Here is a 17,655-nt window from a genome sequence, read left to right on the forward strand (position 1 = left end):
CCCCTTTTATTGTCTCAAATGATGAAAAAATGCCTTATTTAGGCCCCAAACACTTGTTTTTGTTTGAGAAATGTTGTTAAAAAAAGTGACCTCTTTTTTCGGCGCGGCCCCCCAACCAAAAGATACATCAGGGGGTTGCAGAAGGGGGATGTGCCCCCTTCTGTTTGGGGGGTTTGAAGGGGGCGGAGTCCCCCTCATCGCCAAGAAAATTTTGGACTTGTGAGAGGCTGTAAATGACCCCAGATTGATCATAAGGTAACGTGTAACCAACGCTGAAAAGCATTTGACTCTATCTCAATCCATTGAGAAGTTGCAGCACTTTGAAATCAATTTTGATGGAAAAAATCAACGCAAAATAGTGATTTTGGCAATTTTGAGATGTCCCCTAGTTGCCATGGTAACATAAAATTTAAGCCTGAGCATGTTGTTGCAAGGGCAATGGTCCAGTCAACATTTGTGCCAAGTTTGATTAGTGTTGAAGCAGATTTTATAGTATTATAGCAATTTGAACTTGTAACGGGAGACTTTTCAATGAAAAAAGCCATTTTTCACAAAATGCTCATGAAGTAATGGGTTAAGAGCAAAATTTGATTTTTTGTAAGTACTTTTTAATATCATAATTTCATGTTTATAATGACCCAAAGTTGTGGCTGTGGTGAAATATGAGCTTTTAAAGTGCATATTTTGCCTCGTGTCTATATTAGAGAGCAAAATCAAGGGGAGGTAATTCTTCATTGACAGTTAAAAATCATGCATTCAAGTGTTTGGTGAGCTATTCATCTTCACATTTAAGCTCACTTGAGTCATTTTCTCTAACATAGTGGTTCCAGGAGCATCAAATGATAGAAATAAGCAATTTTCATACAAAATTTTGGACTATCGCATCGATTCCAACCATTTTAGTTCAAATGAAGGCCTCGGATCGGGCATTTTTTTGCGAGACCAGTCCATTTTTTAAAGTAATTTCTGAACATGTTTTTCAGAACTGTTTCATACTGGGAGTGGTCATAAATGGTTGAAATAGCCTAAATACTTGAATAAATATCAATTTTGATCTATCTGACAGTTTTTTTAACTTTGATAAGCAGATTTTGAAGGGACGGTCAAGAATAAACATAAAACAGCTGATTTTGCTCAAACGCGAAACACATCGCAATCAATTTTCCTTTCGCAATGTCATAAATTAGCATTATGTAAATCAGTTTCACTTTTAAATCCTTGAAATGTCATTTTGCTATGTATCTTGAAGCAGATTTCTTTCAAAGAATGACAATTTTTCATTGTCTGTAGCTCGAAATTCTAGCATGGCAGCTTTTTTGCGGAATAACTGAACATTGAAAATCTTGATACAGCACATGCTCTAGAGCAGAAATTGGAGCTAAGAGCACTTAAGAGAAAAATTGATTGATTTGTAATTTTTTGTAAGTACTTTTTAATATCATAATTACATGTTTATATTACCCCAAAGCCTGTGGCTATGGTGAAATATGAGCTTTTAAAGTGCATATTTTGCCTCATGTCTATATTAGAGAGCAAAATCAAGGGGAGGTAATTCTTCATTGACAGTTAAAAATCATGCATTTAAGTGTTTGGTGAGCTATTCATCTTCACATTTAAGCTCACCTGAGTCATTTTCTCTGACATAGGGGTTCCAGGAGCATCAAATGATAGAAATAAGCAATTTTCGTATAAATTTTTGGACTATCGCATCGATTCCAACCATTTTAGTTCAAATGAAGGCCTCGGATCGGGCATTTTTTTCGAGACCAGTCCATTTTTTAAAGTAATTTCTGAACATGTTTTTCAGAACTGTTTCATACTGGGAGTGGTCATAAATGGTTGAAATAGCCTAAATACTTGAATAAATATCAATTTTGATCTATCTGACAGTTTTTTTAACTTTGATAAGCAGATTTTGAAGGGACGGTCAAGAATAAACATAAAACAGCTGATTTTGCTCAAACGCGAAACACATCGCAATCAATTTTCCTTTCGCAATGTCATAAATTAGCATTATGTAAATCAGTTTCACTTTTAAATCCTTGAAATGTCATTTTGCTATGTATCTTGAAGCAGATTTCTTTCAAAGAATGACAATTTTTCATTGTCTGTAGCTCGAAATTCTAGCATGGCAGCTTTTTTGCGGAATAACTGAACATTGAAAATCTTGATACAACACATGCTCTAGAGCAGAAATTGGAGCAGGAGAGAAGTTGGCACATCTTAAAATGGATTGAAAATATGCCTGAATATATGCTTAGCATGAAAGAATGTTAGTAGAATTGTAAATGCATCATAATCATGTGTTTTGTGGACTTTGAAATACTTCTTGTTTTGTCATTAAAAAATGGGTAATTTTAAGGTAAATTCTCAGTATTCATGACCTTTTTTTATTGGCAATATTTGCTGAAGCATGTAGTGCCCTTATATAATTCAGTGGTAAATTTCATTCAAATTGATCAAATTATAGAAATGAAGGTCAAAATTGATTGGTAATTCTTCATTGACAGTTAAAAATCATGCATTTAAGTGTTTGGTGAGCTATTCATCTTCACATTTAAACCTGAGTCATTTTCTCTGACATAGGGGTTCCAGGAGCATCAAATGATAGAAAAAAGCAATTTTCGTATAAATTTTTGGACTATCGCATCGATTCCAACCATTTTAGGTTCAAATGAAGGCCTCGGATCGGGCATTTTTTTCGAGACCAGTCCATTTTTTAAAGTAATTTCTGAACATGTTTTTCAGAACTGTTTCATACTGGGAGTGGTCATAAATGGTTGAAATAGCCTAAATACTTGAATAAATATCAATTTTGATCTATCTGACAGTTTTTTTAACTTTGATAAGCAGATTTTGAAGGGACGGTCAAGAATAAACATAAAACAGCTGATTTTGCTCAAACGCGAAACACATCGCAATCAATTTTCCTTTCGCAATGTCATAAATTAGCATTATGTAAATCAGTTTCACTTTTAAATCCTTGAAATGTCATTTTGCTATGTATCTTGAAGCAGATTTCTTTCAAAGAATGACAATTTTTCATTGTCTGTAGCTCGAAATTCTAGCATGGCAGCTTTTTTGCGGAATAACTGAACATTGAAAATCTTGATACAACACATGCTCTAGAGCAGAAATTGGAGCAGGAGAGAAGTTGGCACATCTTAAAATGGATTGAAAATATGCCTGAATATATGCTTAGCATGAAAGAATGTTAGTAGAATTGTAAATGCATCATAATCATGTGTTTTGTGGACTTTGAAATACTTCTTGTTTTGTCATTAAAAAATGGGTAATTTTAAGGTAAATTCTCAGTATTCATGACCTTTTTTTATTGGCAATATTTGCTGAAGCATGTAGTGCCCTTATATAATTCAGTGGTAAATTTCATTCAAATTGATCAAATTGTAGAAATGAAGGTCAAAATTGTGGTTTTAAAAATGTTTTGTTGCGACGGACGCGCCCACAGGCGCGTTCAGAGCTAAGTCATCTACACATGGGATTTCGTCGGCTACAATCGCGCAAAGTGTCCTAAACCGATTAACAGCCCAAGAAATTGTACATGAATTTGATCCTTCAAAAACTCCCATACTTTGTCGGGATATCTTAAAGTCTTCCATAATTTACGCCTTTTCAATTTTCAAATTAAGTTATCGCAAGTTAAAATATGAAACGTAAATATTATGATAAAAACGTTGTAAGTCCCGTAAGCTAATTATTGCGCAATATGCAAAATTACTGCCGAAACGACTCGTGACTCATACCGTGGGTTCGCTGAATATTCAGCAGTTATTAATAAATAGATACAGTACAATGGTTGTATAAAATATCTATTTTTTGAAAATGCATGTAAGAAGAGAGTTAATTTTTCAACACTTTACCACCATGTAGTCTTTCAATGGTAAGGAAGTTATAATATCAGTTCTTTATTCCGATTCTTGCGTGTTTGTTTACATATTTTTCTAGGTCACGATATGAGTTAACCTTCGCTATTCTAAAAATAGATTCTGCTTCACTTTGTTGCTGATTTTTTTGGACAGGCGATTATGGAGTACACATTATACATGTAATAAACCAACGGATTACACATGCAATACATTTTAGAAATTCTATACGATTGTAAGAAGAAGATTGAATTTAGTGGTGAAATTGAAAAGGACAATTTTCTAAACACTGTAGTGCTTAAGTGACATTTAAATGAAAAATAAAAACGAATGTGCTCTGGCCTCTACATCTTTACCTTGTAAATAAAAAAAAAAATCTAAAACAAGAAAAATATTACATACATTCGTATGTAATAATAGGTACGATTGCATACTACTTTTTGTGAAGTCCTTATGTTGCTGAATTAAAGGTGTTAATGTAAAAATGAACAAACATGTCATGAGATATTTTATATCTTTTAAACATTTTCATGGAATGTAATTAATGTATCACCATATTAAAGTTGCATGCCTTCAGCTGAAGAAAAATGATTTCAAAGGAAATCAAAATATGAAAAGAAAATTCACGGTCATTGACTGCTTTGAAGCATAATCACAAAATAAAATACAGAAAAATTAAAAAACCGTTTTTAATACACTTAAGGTAGAATTTCATTGTAAATCATAGTCAAAAGATTTGAGATATGGTTTTTTATTCATATTAACATGCATCATTATTGGTTATATAATAATAAAAAAAAAACCCGAAAGACACAGTAAAATTGTAAATATTTATTACAATAAAATATGAAAAAAGGTATACGCGCCGAGGTTGGCTATAAATTAAAATTCCCGCGCTAAGTCGCGGTGGTGGGCTTGGGATAATCACTTGATACTGTAAATGGCAGCCATTTTACGATACAACGAATCCCCGGAACAGTTTATCCTGCCGAAAAGATATGAAAAAAATACTTGCAATTCAAAGTTTGCTGGCTACATAAAGATTATCGAATTTACTCTTTCACACTTTTTCTCTGCCTGAGTATAAATAATATTGACGTGTTTTCATTGGCTTAAACCATCACCTAAGTTACCAATACACATGTAGGTGTGAACTAAATTTCGTGTTTATTAAAATTATTCCGTTAATAGACATATAACAATCGCTTATTTACAAATGAATTGATAAAACAACAATCCAGAAGCCATTTAAGATAATAAACAATCATTGGAAAAAAATAAATGCATATAAATTGTAAAATTTGTGTATGACAACTCAACCCCTAAACAAAACATAATAGACTCAACCAAAACAAGCGCCTGCTTGTTCACCTTACTATAGTAGTTTGCATGACCATGATCAAGCAATTTAGCAAACCAAATCTAAGAGATAAACCTATTGTAAAAATAAATACAATGACCAACAGTCAGATTTCGTACAGAAAAATACACTATTAATTTGCTGATGGAATTTGAACCAAAAATTTTTTTTTTTAATGAGACCGTATCCAAGAGAAATAAAAATACACAAATGACTTATATTATTGTCTATATGGTCCACTATGATATAACAACGAAAGCATTTATTTCAGGTGTGTGATTACAGACTTGTGTGTGAGGTTTTGATTGTGGCGCAGTCAGTTGTTTGCCGAGAAGCCTTGAAAACTGTGTATTGCCCCCTTAAGAGCAAAATTTGATTTTTTGTAAGTACTTTTTAATATCATAATTACATGTTTATATTGACCCAAAGCTGTGGCAATGGTGAAATATGAGCTTTTAAAGTGCATATTTTGCCTCATGTCTATATTAGAGAGCAAAATCAAGGGGAGGTAATTCTTCATTGACAGTTAAAAATCATGCATTTAAGTGTTTGGTGAGCTATTCATCTTCACATTTAAGCTCACCCGAGTCATTTTCTCTAACATAGTGGTTCCAGGAGCATCAAATGATAGAAAAAAGCAATTTTCGTACAAGATTTTGGACTATCGCATCGATTCCAACCATTTTAGTTCAAATGAAGGCCTCGGATCGGGCATTTTTTGCGAGGCCAGTCCATTTTTTTAAGTAATTTCTGAACATGTTTTTCAGAACTGTTTCACACTGGGAGTGGCCATAAATGGTCGAAATAGCCTAAATACTTGAATAAATATCAATTTTGATCTATCTGACAGTTTTTTTAACTTTGATAAGCAGATTTTGAAGGGACGGTCAAGAATAAACATAAAACAGCTGATTTTGCTCAAACGCGAAACACATCGCAATCAATTTTCCTTTCGCAATGTCATAAATTAGCATTATGTAAATCAGTTTCACTTTTAAATCCTTGAAATGTCATTTTGCTATGTATCTTGAAGCAGATTTCTATCAAAGAATGACAATTTTTCATTGTCTGTAGCTCGAAATTCTAGCATGGCAGCTTTTTTGCGGAATAACTGAACATTGAAAATCTTGATACAACACATGCGCTAGAGCAGAAATTGGAGCAGGAGAGAAGTTGGCACATCTTAAAATGGATTGAAAATATGCCTGAATATATGCTTAGCATGAAAGAATGTTAGTAGAATTGTAAATGCATCATAATCATGTGTTTTGTGGACTTTGAAATACTTCTTGTTTTGTCATTAAAAAATGGGTAATTTTAAGGTAAATTCTCAGTATTCATGACCTTTTTTTATTGGCAATATTTGCTGAAGCATGTAGTGCCCTTATATAATTCAGTGGTAAATTTCATTCAAATTGATCAAATTATAGAAATGAAGGTCAAAATTGTGGTTTTAAAAATGTTTTGTTGTGCTTTGGTGAAATATGAGCTTTTAAAGTGCATATTTTGCCTCATGTCTATATTAGAGAGCAAAATCAAGGGGAGGTAATTCTTCATTGACAGTTAAAAATCATGCATTTAAGTGTTTGGTGAGCTATTCATCTTCACATTTAAGCTCACCCGAGTCATTTTCTCTAACATAGTGGTTCCAGGAGCATCAAATGATAGAAATAAGCAATTTTCATACAAAATTTTGGACTATCGCATCGATTCCAACCATTTTAGTTCAAATGAAGGCCTCGGACTGGGCATTTTTGTGAGACCAGTCAATTTTTTAAAGTAATTTCTGAACTTTTTTTCAAAACTGTTTCATACTGGGAGTGGTCATAAATGGTTGAAATAGCCTAAATACTTGAATAAATATCAATTTTGATCTATCTGACAGTTTTTTTAACTTTGATAAGCAGATTTTGAAGGGACGGTCAAGAATAAACATAAAACAGCTGATTTTGCTCAAACGCGAAACACATCGCAATCAATTTTCCTTTCGCAATGTCATAAATTAGCATTATGTAAATCAGTTTCACTTTTAAATCCTTGAAATGTCATTTTGCTATGTATCTTGAAGCAGATTTCTTTCAAAGAATGACAATTTTTCATTGTCTGTAGCTCGAAATTCTAGCATGGCAGCTTTTTTGCGGAATAACTGAACATTGAAAATCTTGATACAACACATGCGCTAGAGCAGAAATTGGAGCAGGAGAGAAGTTGGCACATCTTAAAATGGATTGAAAATATGCCTGAATATATGCTTAGCATGAAAGAATGTTAGTAGAATTGTAAATGCATCATAATTATGTGTTTTGTGGACTTTGAAATACTTCTTGTTTTGTCATTAAAAATTGGGTATATTTTAGGTAAATTCTCAATACTCATGACCTTTTTTTATTGGCAATATTTGCTGAAGCATGTAGTGCCCTTATATAATTCAGTGGTAAATTTCATTCAAATTGATCAAATTGTAGAAATGAAGGTCAAAATTGTGGTTTTAAAAATGTTTTGTTGTGCTTTAAGAGCAAAATTTGATTTTTTGTAAGTACTTTTTAATATCATAATTTCATGTTTATAATGACCCAAAGTTGTGGCTGTGGTGAAATATGAGCTTTTAAAGTGCATATTTTGCCTCGTGTCTATATTAGAGAGCAAAATCAAGGGGAGGTAATTCTTCATTGACAGTTAAAAATCATGCATTCAAGTGTTTGGTGAGCTATTCATCTTCACATTTAAGCTCACTTGAGTCATTTTCTCTAACATAGTGGTTCCAGGAGCATCAAATGATAGAAATAAGCAATTTTCATACAAAATTTTGGACTATCGCATCGATTCCAACCATTTTAGTTCAAATGAAGGCCTCGGACCGGGCATTTTTGCGAGACCAGTCCATTTTTTAAGTAATTTCTGAACATGTTTTTCAGAACTGTCTCATACTGGGAGTGGTCATAAATGGTTGAAATAGCCTAAATACTTGAATAAATATCAATTTTGATCTATCTGACAGTTTTTTTTAACTTTGATAAGCAGATTATGAAGGGACGGTCAAAAATAAACATAAAACAGCTGATTTTTGCTCAAACGCGAAACACATCGCAATCAATTTTCCTTTCGCAATGTCATAAATTGGCATTATGTAAATAAGTTTCACTTTTAAATCCTTGAAATGTCGTTTTGCTATGTATCTGGAAGCAGATTTCTTTCAAAGAATGACATTTTTTCATTGTCTGTAGCTCGAAATTCTAGCATGGCAGCTTTTTTGCGGAATAACTGAACATTGAAAATCTTGATACAACACATGCTCTAGAGCAGAAATTGGAGCAGGAGAGAAGTTGGCACATCTTAAAATGGATTGAAAATATGCCTGAATATATGCTTAGCATGAAAGAATGTTAGTAGAATTGTAAATGCATCATAATCATGTGTTTTGTGGACTTTGAAATACTTCTTGTTTTGTCATTAAAAAATGGGTAATTTTAAGGTAAATTCTCAGTATTCATGACCTTTTTTTATTGGCAATATTTGCTGAAGCATGTAGTGCCCTTATATAATTCAGTGGTAAATTTCATTCAAATTGATCAAATTATAGAAATGAAGGTCAAAATTGTGGTTTTAAAAATGTTTTGTTGTGCTTTAAGAGCAAAATTTGATTTTTTGTAAGTACTTTTTAATATCATAATTACATGTTTATATTACCCCAAAGCTGTGGCTATGGTGAAATATGAGCTTTTAAAGTGCATATTTTGCCTCATGTCTATATTAGAGAGCAAAATCAAGGGGAGGTAATTCTTCATTGACAGTTAAAAATCATGCATTTAAGTGTTTGGTGAGCTATTCATCTTCACATTTAAGCTCACCTGAGTCATTTTCTCTAACATAGTGGTTCCAGGAGCATCAAATGATAGAAAAAAGCAATTTTCGTACAAGATTTTGGACTATCGCATCGATTCCAACCATTTTAGTTCAAATGAAGGCCTCGGATCGGGCATTTTTTGCGAGGCCAGTCCATTTTTTTAAGTAATTTCTGAACATGTTTTTCAGAACTGTTTCACACTGGGAGTGGCCATAAATGGTCGAAATAGCCTAAATACTTGAATAAATATCAATTTTGATCTATCTGACAGTTTTTTTAACTTTGATAAGCAGATTTTGAAGGGACGGTCAAGAATAAACATAAAACAGCTGATTTTGCTCAAAGGCGAAACACATCGCAATCAATTTTCCTTTCGCAATGTCATAAATTAGCATTATATAGATAAGTTTCACTTTTAAATCCTTGAAATGTCATTTTGCTATGTATCTGGAAGCAGATTTCTTTCAAAGAATGACAATTTTTCATTGTCTGTAGCTTGAAATTCTAGCATGGCAGCTTCTTTGCGGAATAACTGAACACTGAAAATCTTGATACAGCACATGCTCTAGAGCAGAAATTGGAACAGGAGAGAAGTTGGCACAACTTAAAATGGATTGAAAATATGCCTGAGTATATGCTTAGCATGAAAGAATGTTAGTAAAATTGTAAATGCATCATAATTATGTGTTTTGTGGACTTTGAAATACTTCTTGTTTTGTCATTAAAAATTGGGTATATTTTAGGTAAATTCTCAGTACTCATGACCTTTTTATTGGCAATATTTGCTGAAGCATGTAATGCCCTTATATAATTCAGTGGTAAATTTCATTCAAATTGATCAAATTATAGAAATGAAGGTCAAAATTGTGGTTTTAAAAATGTTTTGTTGTGCTTTAAGGAGGCAGTACACAGTTTCGGCCGTTTAGTTTCGAATTGGCCAGGGTGGAATTCACAAATAAGAGACAGTTTTGAAATTGAAGTGGATATTTGAGGTTCTAAATGTTTATAGTTACTATATTTCAAGTTTCAATGACTAGTATTGTGTTTCAGTTATTTAGTAAAATTGAATTTAGTGGCGTTGACCCTTGTTTTTATGAGAGAGTACCTGTCGGATGCGAACGTGTGGTTTCTGGAGCTAGCCGGTGAATCAGCTCTTCAATTTAAAGGGTATGCAGAAGACAGAAGTAGGTGCATGACTCCCCGTTTGGATGTTATTTTCAGATTATGCATTGTTTAAGAAGGAAGAATCACTATAGCTTGTGATTTAATCTTTTGACGTTAATATATTGTTGTATTTTGCGAATAGGGGTAATCCGCTATTTTTTTTGTCGTTGATTTTCGCGACCGACCAAAACAATGAAAAACACAGGGCTATGTGCCAGAAAACTAGAAGGTGGACATGTATTTTTAATTGTTTGCTGTGAGATACATATGTATATGTTAAATATGAAATGCATTTATTTCAGGTGTGTGATTACAGACTTGTGTGTGAGGTTTTTAAGCCCCATATTGCAACCACACCACGCCGATACAATTAGTTCCACAAAAATTAAATAGGAAGTGTCACAATGCGATTACAAATGTCATGAGACCTTAAAGATGAAAAAATAATAAAAATTAAATACATAAAGATAGATAAAGTAAATAATGAAAATCAAGACAATACTTGTCAATAGATACTGACTAGAAGGTGGTAAACATTATTTCACAAAAGACATTATTCTTTGTGTAAAAACAGACAGTTTCATTAATACAGTTCTATCAGTATTTTGAAATAATTGCTGTAAATTAAACATGTTACCTCTTCGTAAATTAATGGGCAAGTACTTTCTACGATAAATGTTAAAATAAGGACACTGGAAGATATAATTAAACTCATCACCTAATAAAGAATTATTTGGACAGATATCTTAAATCATGATCCAAATTTAGATAACGACCCTTTTCAATAGGGAGTTTATGGTTACTATTTTTAAACCTGCACAGCGATAAGGCTAGTTTTCTAGGTAAAAGTTCAAAATAGGGTTCTAACTCAAATGAGGATTTAAGAATTCTGTAAGTGTTACATTTGCTAGAGTTAAACACCTGTTCATGCCACATTTGAACATATTGGTCTTTGATTCTAGATTTGACAATATTTTTAAAATAAGAAGGTGATAACACAGATTGGTTTATCCAGTCGGGTTTGTTTATAATAGCCGAGGCAGTAAAGGATAATTGGTGTACTAAAATGACGTCATTACCGCGCGCCTTTTATGAATGAATTGCACGATCGTAACTACTCGGCACTTTCTGTCAGACTTCGGATAAGGACCTCGCATTCGGAACTGCATCGGCTTTTATCTATGTTATAATAACCTCGGAAACAATACGGATTGAAAGTAGTTCTACCACGTGGTTTTCAGATGTATACAGAAACAGAGATTATGTAAAACGAATGTAAATATTTGACATCTAATGTCTGTTTCGGTACTCTTATGCTTGAAAATATGTGTGACAACAATTTTAAACAAATCCGACTTAATGTCAACAGGTTGGATTTTTGTACTTTCGGTCTCTACAGCGATTATAATAAATATACAAATAATATATTGTCTGCTTTTGTACCTATGAATTCACTTATTTTAGGTGGACTTTTACTACATATATTGGAAATAAACTTGTCAACAACTCCCAGCATAAAATTACTATTTGTTAACATGTTTAGTTTCTTAGCGTAGATTACACCGAAATACCACATCCGTTCTTTGTATTCATACTATTGTGTTCGAGGTCCTTATCCGAAGACTGACGGAAAGGGCCGAGTAGTTGGGATGGAAGGACCTCGAACACAACAAACCATGTATTATTATGTCTAAATTTTCTCTTTTCAAAAACCCATATTTTAGTTTTATTTTCACTGATTTTCTAACCCCATTTTCGTGAAAACTCATGCTTATGCTCTTATAAAAAATATAAATTAAAGAATACAATAACATGTACATAGACAATAAATTTATATCATCATTAGAAACCAGTGAGAAATCAATACACGAAGATATATGTAATAGAAAGTGCATCGAAACACGAGGCTATCTGATTTGTACGAGGGGGCGTAGACCCCGAGTATTAATCAGATTGCCGAGTGTTTTGATGTTTTTTGTCTTGTATCATAGTCAAACATAAAAACAGGTTCCCTGTTGTCACAATATGAAACCCAGTAAAGTGTAACCAATGAGTAATGAGTAACCAATGAGTAATGAGTAACCAATGAGCAAGCATCTGAATATGATATTTCTATTGCTGTTCCTTTCTCTGCCGTCACAATAAGTAAACCCCAGCAGAAATGAACCAATCAATGCGCATGCTCGGGAGTGCGGGTAACTATTACTAGCACCCCAGTTAACGCACAGTGCATGTATATGTATACGATTTCACTCAGACACATTTTCAACACATAGGTCCAAAAACTATGATAAAATAAAATAAAAAGAAGGGGCGGGAGTGCTTCTTCTTCTTCTTCTTATGATTATTATTATTATTATAATTGTTGTTGTTGTTGTTGTTAAGGGGCAGTACGGATATTTTTGAAATCATTGTCAAGTTGAGCTATATCTACTATTCAATTTAATTCAATTCAATTCGGGTATAATGTCACTTCAATCGATTATCAATAAATAAATAAATAAATAAGTTAATTAATAAATTAATAAATAAATAAATTAATTATAATGACATTTACAATAAGTGTCACTAAATCCTATTAATAGATCTCTACTCTGGCCTATCATTTTAATTGATAGCATTTACTTGAAGAAGAAACAATAGATTTAATCATTAACATTGACATGCAGTCTTTTGTTACTTTTGTTAACTAAAGGTGGTGAAGCAATTCTTATTGTTGGCACTTACTTGATAATTTGATTTAGACTGGTAAGGGGGGATGTCGAGCTTATGAATAGAATACTTCCATGTGTCAAAATAAAGTAACAGGATTTAACAAATTAAAGTAATTAGATATATCCGGTATGCAATTTCACATGTCCTTTTGTTTTAGTAACGGTGTGTTCTATAAAAACGCCAATTTCTAAATATTTGATCATTACATAAAAAAAGTTGCATGATACATGATATGATACATAATAAGAATGTTCTACCTAAATTGTCTGTAATAACAACAAGAAGAAAATAAATTCAACTTTGAACTTAACAGAACAAGGGTAAATATATATCATAATTGCTTTATGATTAAGATTAAACGTTAAACTGTATCCGGATTTTATGTCATTAATAATTCTTATACATAAAAAATATATAAAACTTTGTATTTTTACTCTTTTTTTTTTTAAAAAATTTTATTTTTAAATTTAAAAATTTATTTCTTACTTTACTTTGTTATTTCATTTTCCCTTTTCTGGAATTAAGTATTTTTTTTACGGATCAAATAAAAACCAATTCCCCAAAAGTTTTCCTTTTAAAATGAAGTCGGAACTTCTTAATAAAAGAAATAAATTCGAAATATGGATTTATTTTTGACTTTAAAAATTCAAAAATTTGGGAAAGCTGAAAACCACATATTTACATAAAATAGTGGTTTAAAATTTTTATTTTTTTTATCTTATGGGATTAAAAAGAACTGAAATTGTCAAAAAAAAACTTTGGGGGGAAGTACAGAACAAAAGCATTTAAATTAAAATGTAAATATCTGCAAAATACAAATGGAAACAAACCCATTAAAATGGGGACCCCGAAAATGCATACTGACGGTAAAACAATTTCAATGCGATATTTGTTTTATCAAATGTTCTTATATAACAGTTTTTTCTTGATAAAACGCATATGGCAATACACACAGGGGAGAAGCATTATAAATGCGAAACACATGTGACAAAACATTTGCAAATCAATGTAATCTTTTTACTCCATATGGTTGTGCACACAAGAGAGAAGAATTTTTAAATGTGAACTATGTGACAAAGCATTTGCCAATGCAATACGCATCTAAAAAACACATATGACAATGCACACAGGAGAGAAGAATTTTAAATGTAAAATATGTGACAAAGCATTTGGTCGCCAATGGCCACCTGAAAACACATATGACAGTGCACACAGGAGACAAGAATTTTAAAAATGTGAAATATGTGACAAAGCATTTTTGTTCTTGCAATAGCAGCCTGAAAACACATATGACAGTGCACACAGGAGAGAGGAATTTTAAATGTGAAATATGTTTTTTTATGACAAAACCTTTCCTTATATTAGCACTCTAAAAGATCATATGAGAGTGCACACAAGGAGAGAAGAAATTTTAAATGTGAAATATGTGACAAAAGCATTTGGTCGCAATGCCCACCTGAAAACACATATGACAGTGCAACAGGAGAGAGGAATTTTAAATGTGAAATATGTGACAAAAAGTTTTTCTTTATATTAGCACTCTAAAAGATCATATGAGACTGCACACAGGAGAGAAGAAATTTTAAATGTGAAATATGTGACAAAGCATTTTGGTCGCAATGATCATCTGAAAACACATATGACAGTGCACACAGGAGAGAAGAATCATAAATGTGAAAATATGTGACAAAAGAATTTACTTCAAAAATCTTAATCTTCAAATTCATTTAGAAGTACATTCAGGAAGTAGAAAAATTACAAAATGCGAAATATGTGACAAAGCATTCGCTCATAGAAAAAAATCTAAGAATGCATATGGTTGTGCACGCAGGAGAGAAAAAATTATAAATGTGAAATATGTGACAAAGCATTTGCTCATAAGAGTAATCTTAAAGTTCATGTAGTAGTACACACAGGAGCAAAAAATTATAAATGTGAAATATGTGAAAAAGAATTTGCTGTTAAAGTTTAGTCTTAAAAAATCTTATGACATTGCAACCCACAGGAGAGAGGAATTTTAAATGTGAAATATGTGACCAAAACGTTTCCGTATATAGCACTCTAAAAGATCATATGAGTGTGCACACAGGAGAGAAGAAATTTAAATGTGAAAAATATGTGACAAAGGGCATTTGGTCGCAATGCCCACCTGAAAACACATATGTGGGTGCACACAGGAGAGAGGAATTTTAAAATGTGAAATATTGTGACAAAAACCTTTCCTTATAATTAGCTCTCTTAAAGATCATATGACAGTGCACACAGGAGAGAAGAAATTTAAATGTTGAAATATGTGAGAAACCATTTGGTCGCAATGGTTATCTGAAAAAACATATGACAGTGCACACAGGAGAGAAGAATCATAAATGTGAAAATATGTGACAAAGAATTTACTTCAAAATCTTATCTTCAAATTCATTTAGAAGTACATTCAAAAGAGAGAAAGAATTACAAAATGCGAAATATGTGACAAAGCATTCGCTCGTAGAAATAATCTAAGAATGCATATGGTTTGTGCACACAGGAGAGAAAAATTATAAATGTGAAATATGTGACAAAGCATTTGCTCGTAAGTGTAATCTAAAATTTCATGTAGTAGTACACACAGGAGCAAAAAAATTTATAAATGTGAAATATGTGAAAAAGCATTTGCTTGTTAAAGTTAGTCTCAAAAATCATATGACAGTGCACACTCGAAGAGAAAGGGAATTAAATTTGTAAATTATTTGATAAAGATCTTTTTCAATATGGATTTCATAAAACTGATATAATTTTAGTGCTCACAGGAGTGAAAAATGGAGTTTATCAATATGAAACATATGACAAAGCATTTTCTCATATTGGTAACCATAATTGGTTTGTATTATTACTGTTTTTTTACTGAAGGGCCCCCCCCCAAAAAACTGGCCTTTGTATCAATAAAGTTTACCATATATTTAAAGACAAGCGTTCGCTGACGACATTAACATTATTATAAAAGTTACACACAGTAATATGAGCGCACAAGCTGGGAAAATATTCTTTTACTTAATAATGTTGAATGAATTCATTGCATTGTGTAATTTATATTTTGTCTTTTTTTTCCTGAAGGTTGGAGTTTTTTGTTTGAAAACTATGAGTATTGTATCTTCCCTTGATATTACATAATTGCCATGTTTTTTAAATTTCAAAATTTGATAATAAACGAATAAACATTTAAGCAACAGTAAAGAAAATTGTCATGTTTCCGTTACCAAATAAAATATTTGTTAATCTTGAATCTTAATATTCTATAATAATCATGTTTTATAAATTGCAAAATTTATTAATAAAAGAATTAACATTTAAGCAATTTGTATCTTCATCCTTTTATTTCTGTTGGATTTTATCAACAAGTTTCTATTAACAGACAAAAAGGTTACAAATCTAGGGAATATCCAAAGGTAATAAAATAATGTCATTATATACAAATAATAATTGACATTTTATTTACATTTGTATGTTTACACCGGTGATAGAAAAACCTGTCTTACACCCTCATTAAGCAATCGCAACTACTCGGCCCTTTCCGTCAGGCTTCGGATAAGAAATCTCGAACACATTAGTATGAATACACAGAACGGATGCGGTATTTCGGTTTAACCTATGCTTAGAAACTAAACATGTAAATAAATAGTAATTTAATGCTGGGAGTTGTTATGTAATAGTAAGAGTATTTGCTCATAAAATAATCTAAGAAGTCATATGGTTGTGCACACAGGAGAAAAAAATTATTAATGTCAAATATGTGACAAGACATTTGCTCGTAAGTGTTATCTCAAAGATCATTTGATTTAGTACACAAGGAGTAAAACATTATGAATGTGAAATAGTGACAAAGCCTTTTATTCAAAATAACACCCACAAAATCTCATATGAGAGCTGCACACACATGGGGACGAGAATAATTATAAATTGTGAAATATGTGACAAAGCATTTTGGTCACAAGACTTCGTTCTTCAAACACATATGACAGTGCATACTGGAGAGAAGAATTAATTTTGTAAATTATTTGATCAAGGACATTCTCAAATGGATTTCTTAAAACTGATATGATAGTGTTCACAGACGAGAAGAATTGTTAATGAGAAATTACGACAAAGCATCGTAACACCGCATTTTGGAACCAAACGCACTTTGGGGAGTCAAAATCGCGAAATCGACCCCAAAGTGCGTTAATTTGCTACATATCAACGTATTTTGGGTTCCAGAGTTGTGACGATATCAATTTATTTCTGCTTATATACCGAGTACTGACTCTTATTCGAGTTCCGACATTGAAATATTTATACATCAATGTACAATCTTACTAAGAGCAATTAACATTCTGATATGTTTGTTTCTTAGCGGTAAATGTTTTTTTTTTTCTTTTTAAATTTTAACCACTTTAAGTATCTAAAATGAAAGACAATATAATACACTTTCTTAAGTATATGTATCGTTTTTTACCATATAAATGTCGCCGGGCAATAATAGAAAAATTGTTGGAAAAAGCCAAGAACATTTTGACTTGAGTGGCGCCGGTAGCGTCCTTTTGGTTTGATAACACTTTATCCCTCGTTTGCCTAAAAAATCGAAGGGAACAGAGAAGTTAATCGCAACATATTTTTTTTTTTTGGAATTGTTGTGAAATTATACAAAAAAAGCTGTGGAAAAAATCAAAAGGGTT

General features: G+C 32.0%; 1 long non-coding RNA gene across 1 annotated transcript; it reads left to right on the plus strand.

Annotated features, from left to right (window-relative positions):
• Positions 1–573: 573 nt before the first annotated feature.
• Positions 574–10,590, plus strand: LOC132723661 (uncharacterized). Its single transcript, XR_009624777.1, has 3 exons — positions 574–597; positions 5,516–5,626; positions 10,555–10,590. It is a non-coding gene; the product is annotated as an uncharacterized LOC132723661 (long non-coding RNA).
• Positions 10,591–17,655: the final 7,065 nt, after the last annotated feature.

Source organism: Ruditapes philippinarum, unplaced genomic scaffold (assembly GCF_026571515.1).
Source record: "Ruditapes philippinarum isolate M1 unplaced genomic scaffold, ASM2657151v2 ctg6505_1_1_1_1, whole genome shotgun sequence".
Lineage (NCBI taxonomy): Eukaryota > Metazoa > Mollusca > Bivalvia > Venerida > Veneridae > Ruditapes > Ruditapes philippinarum.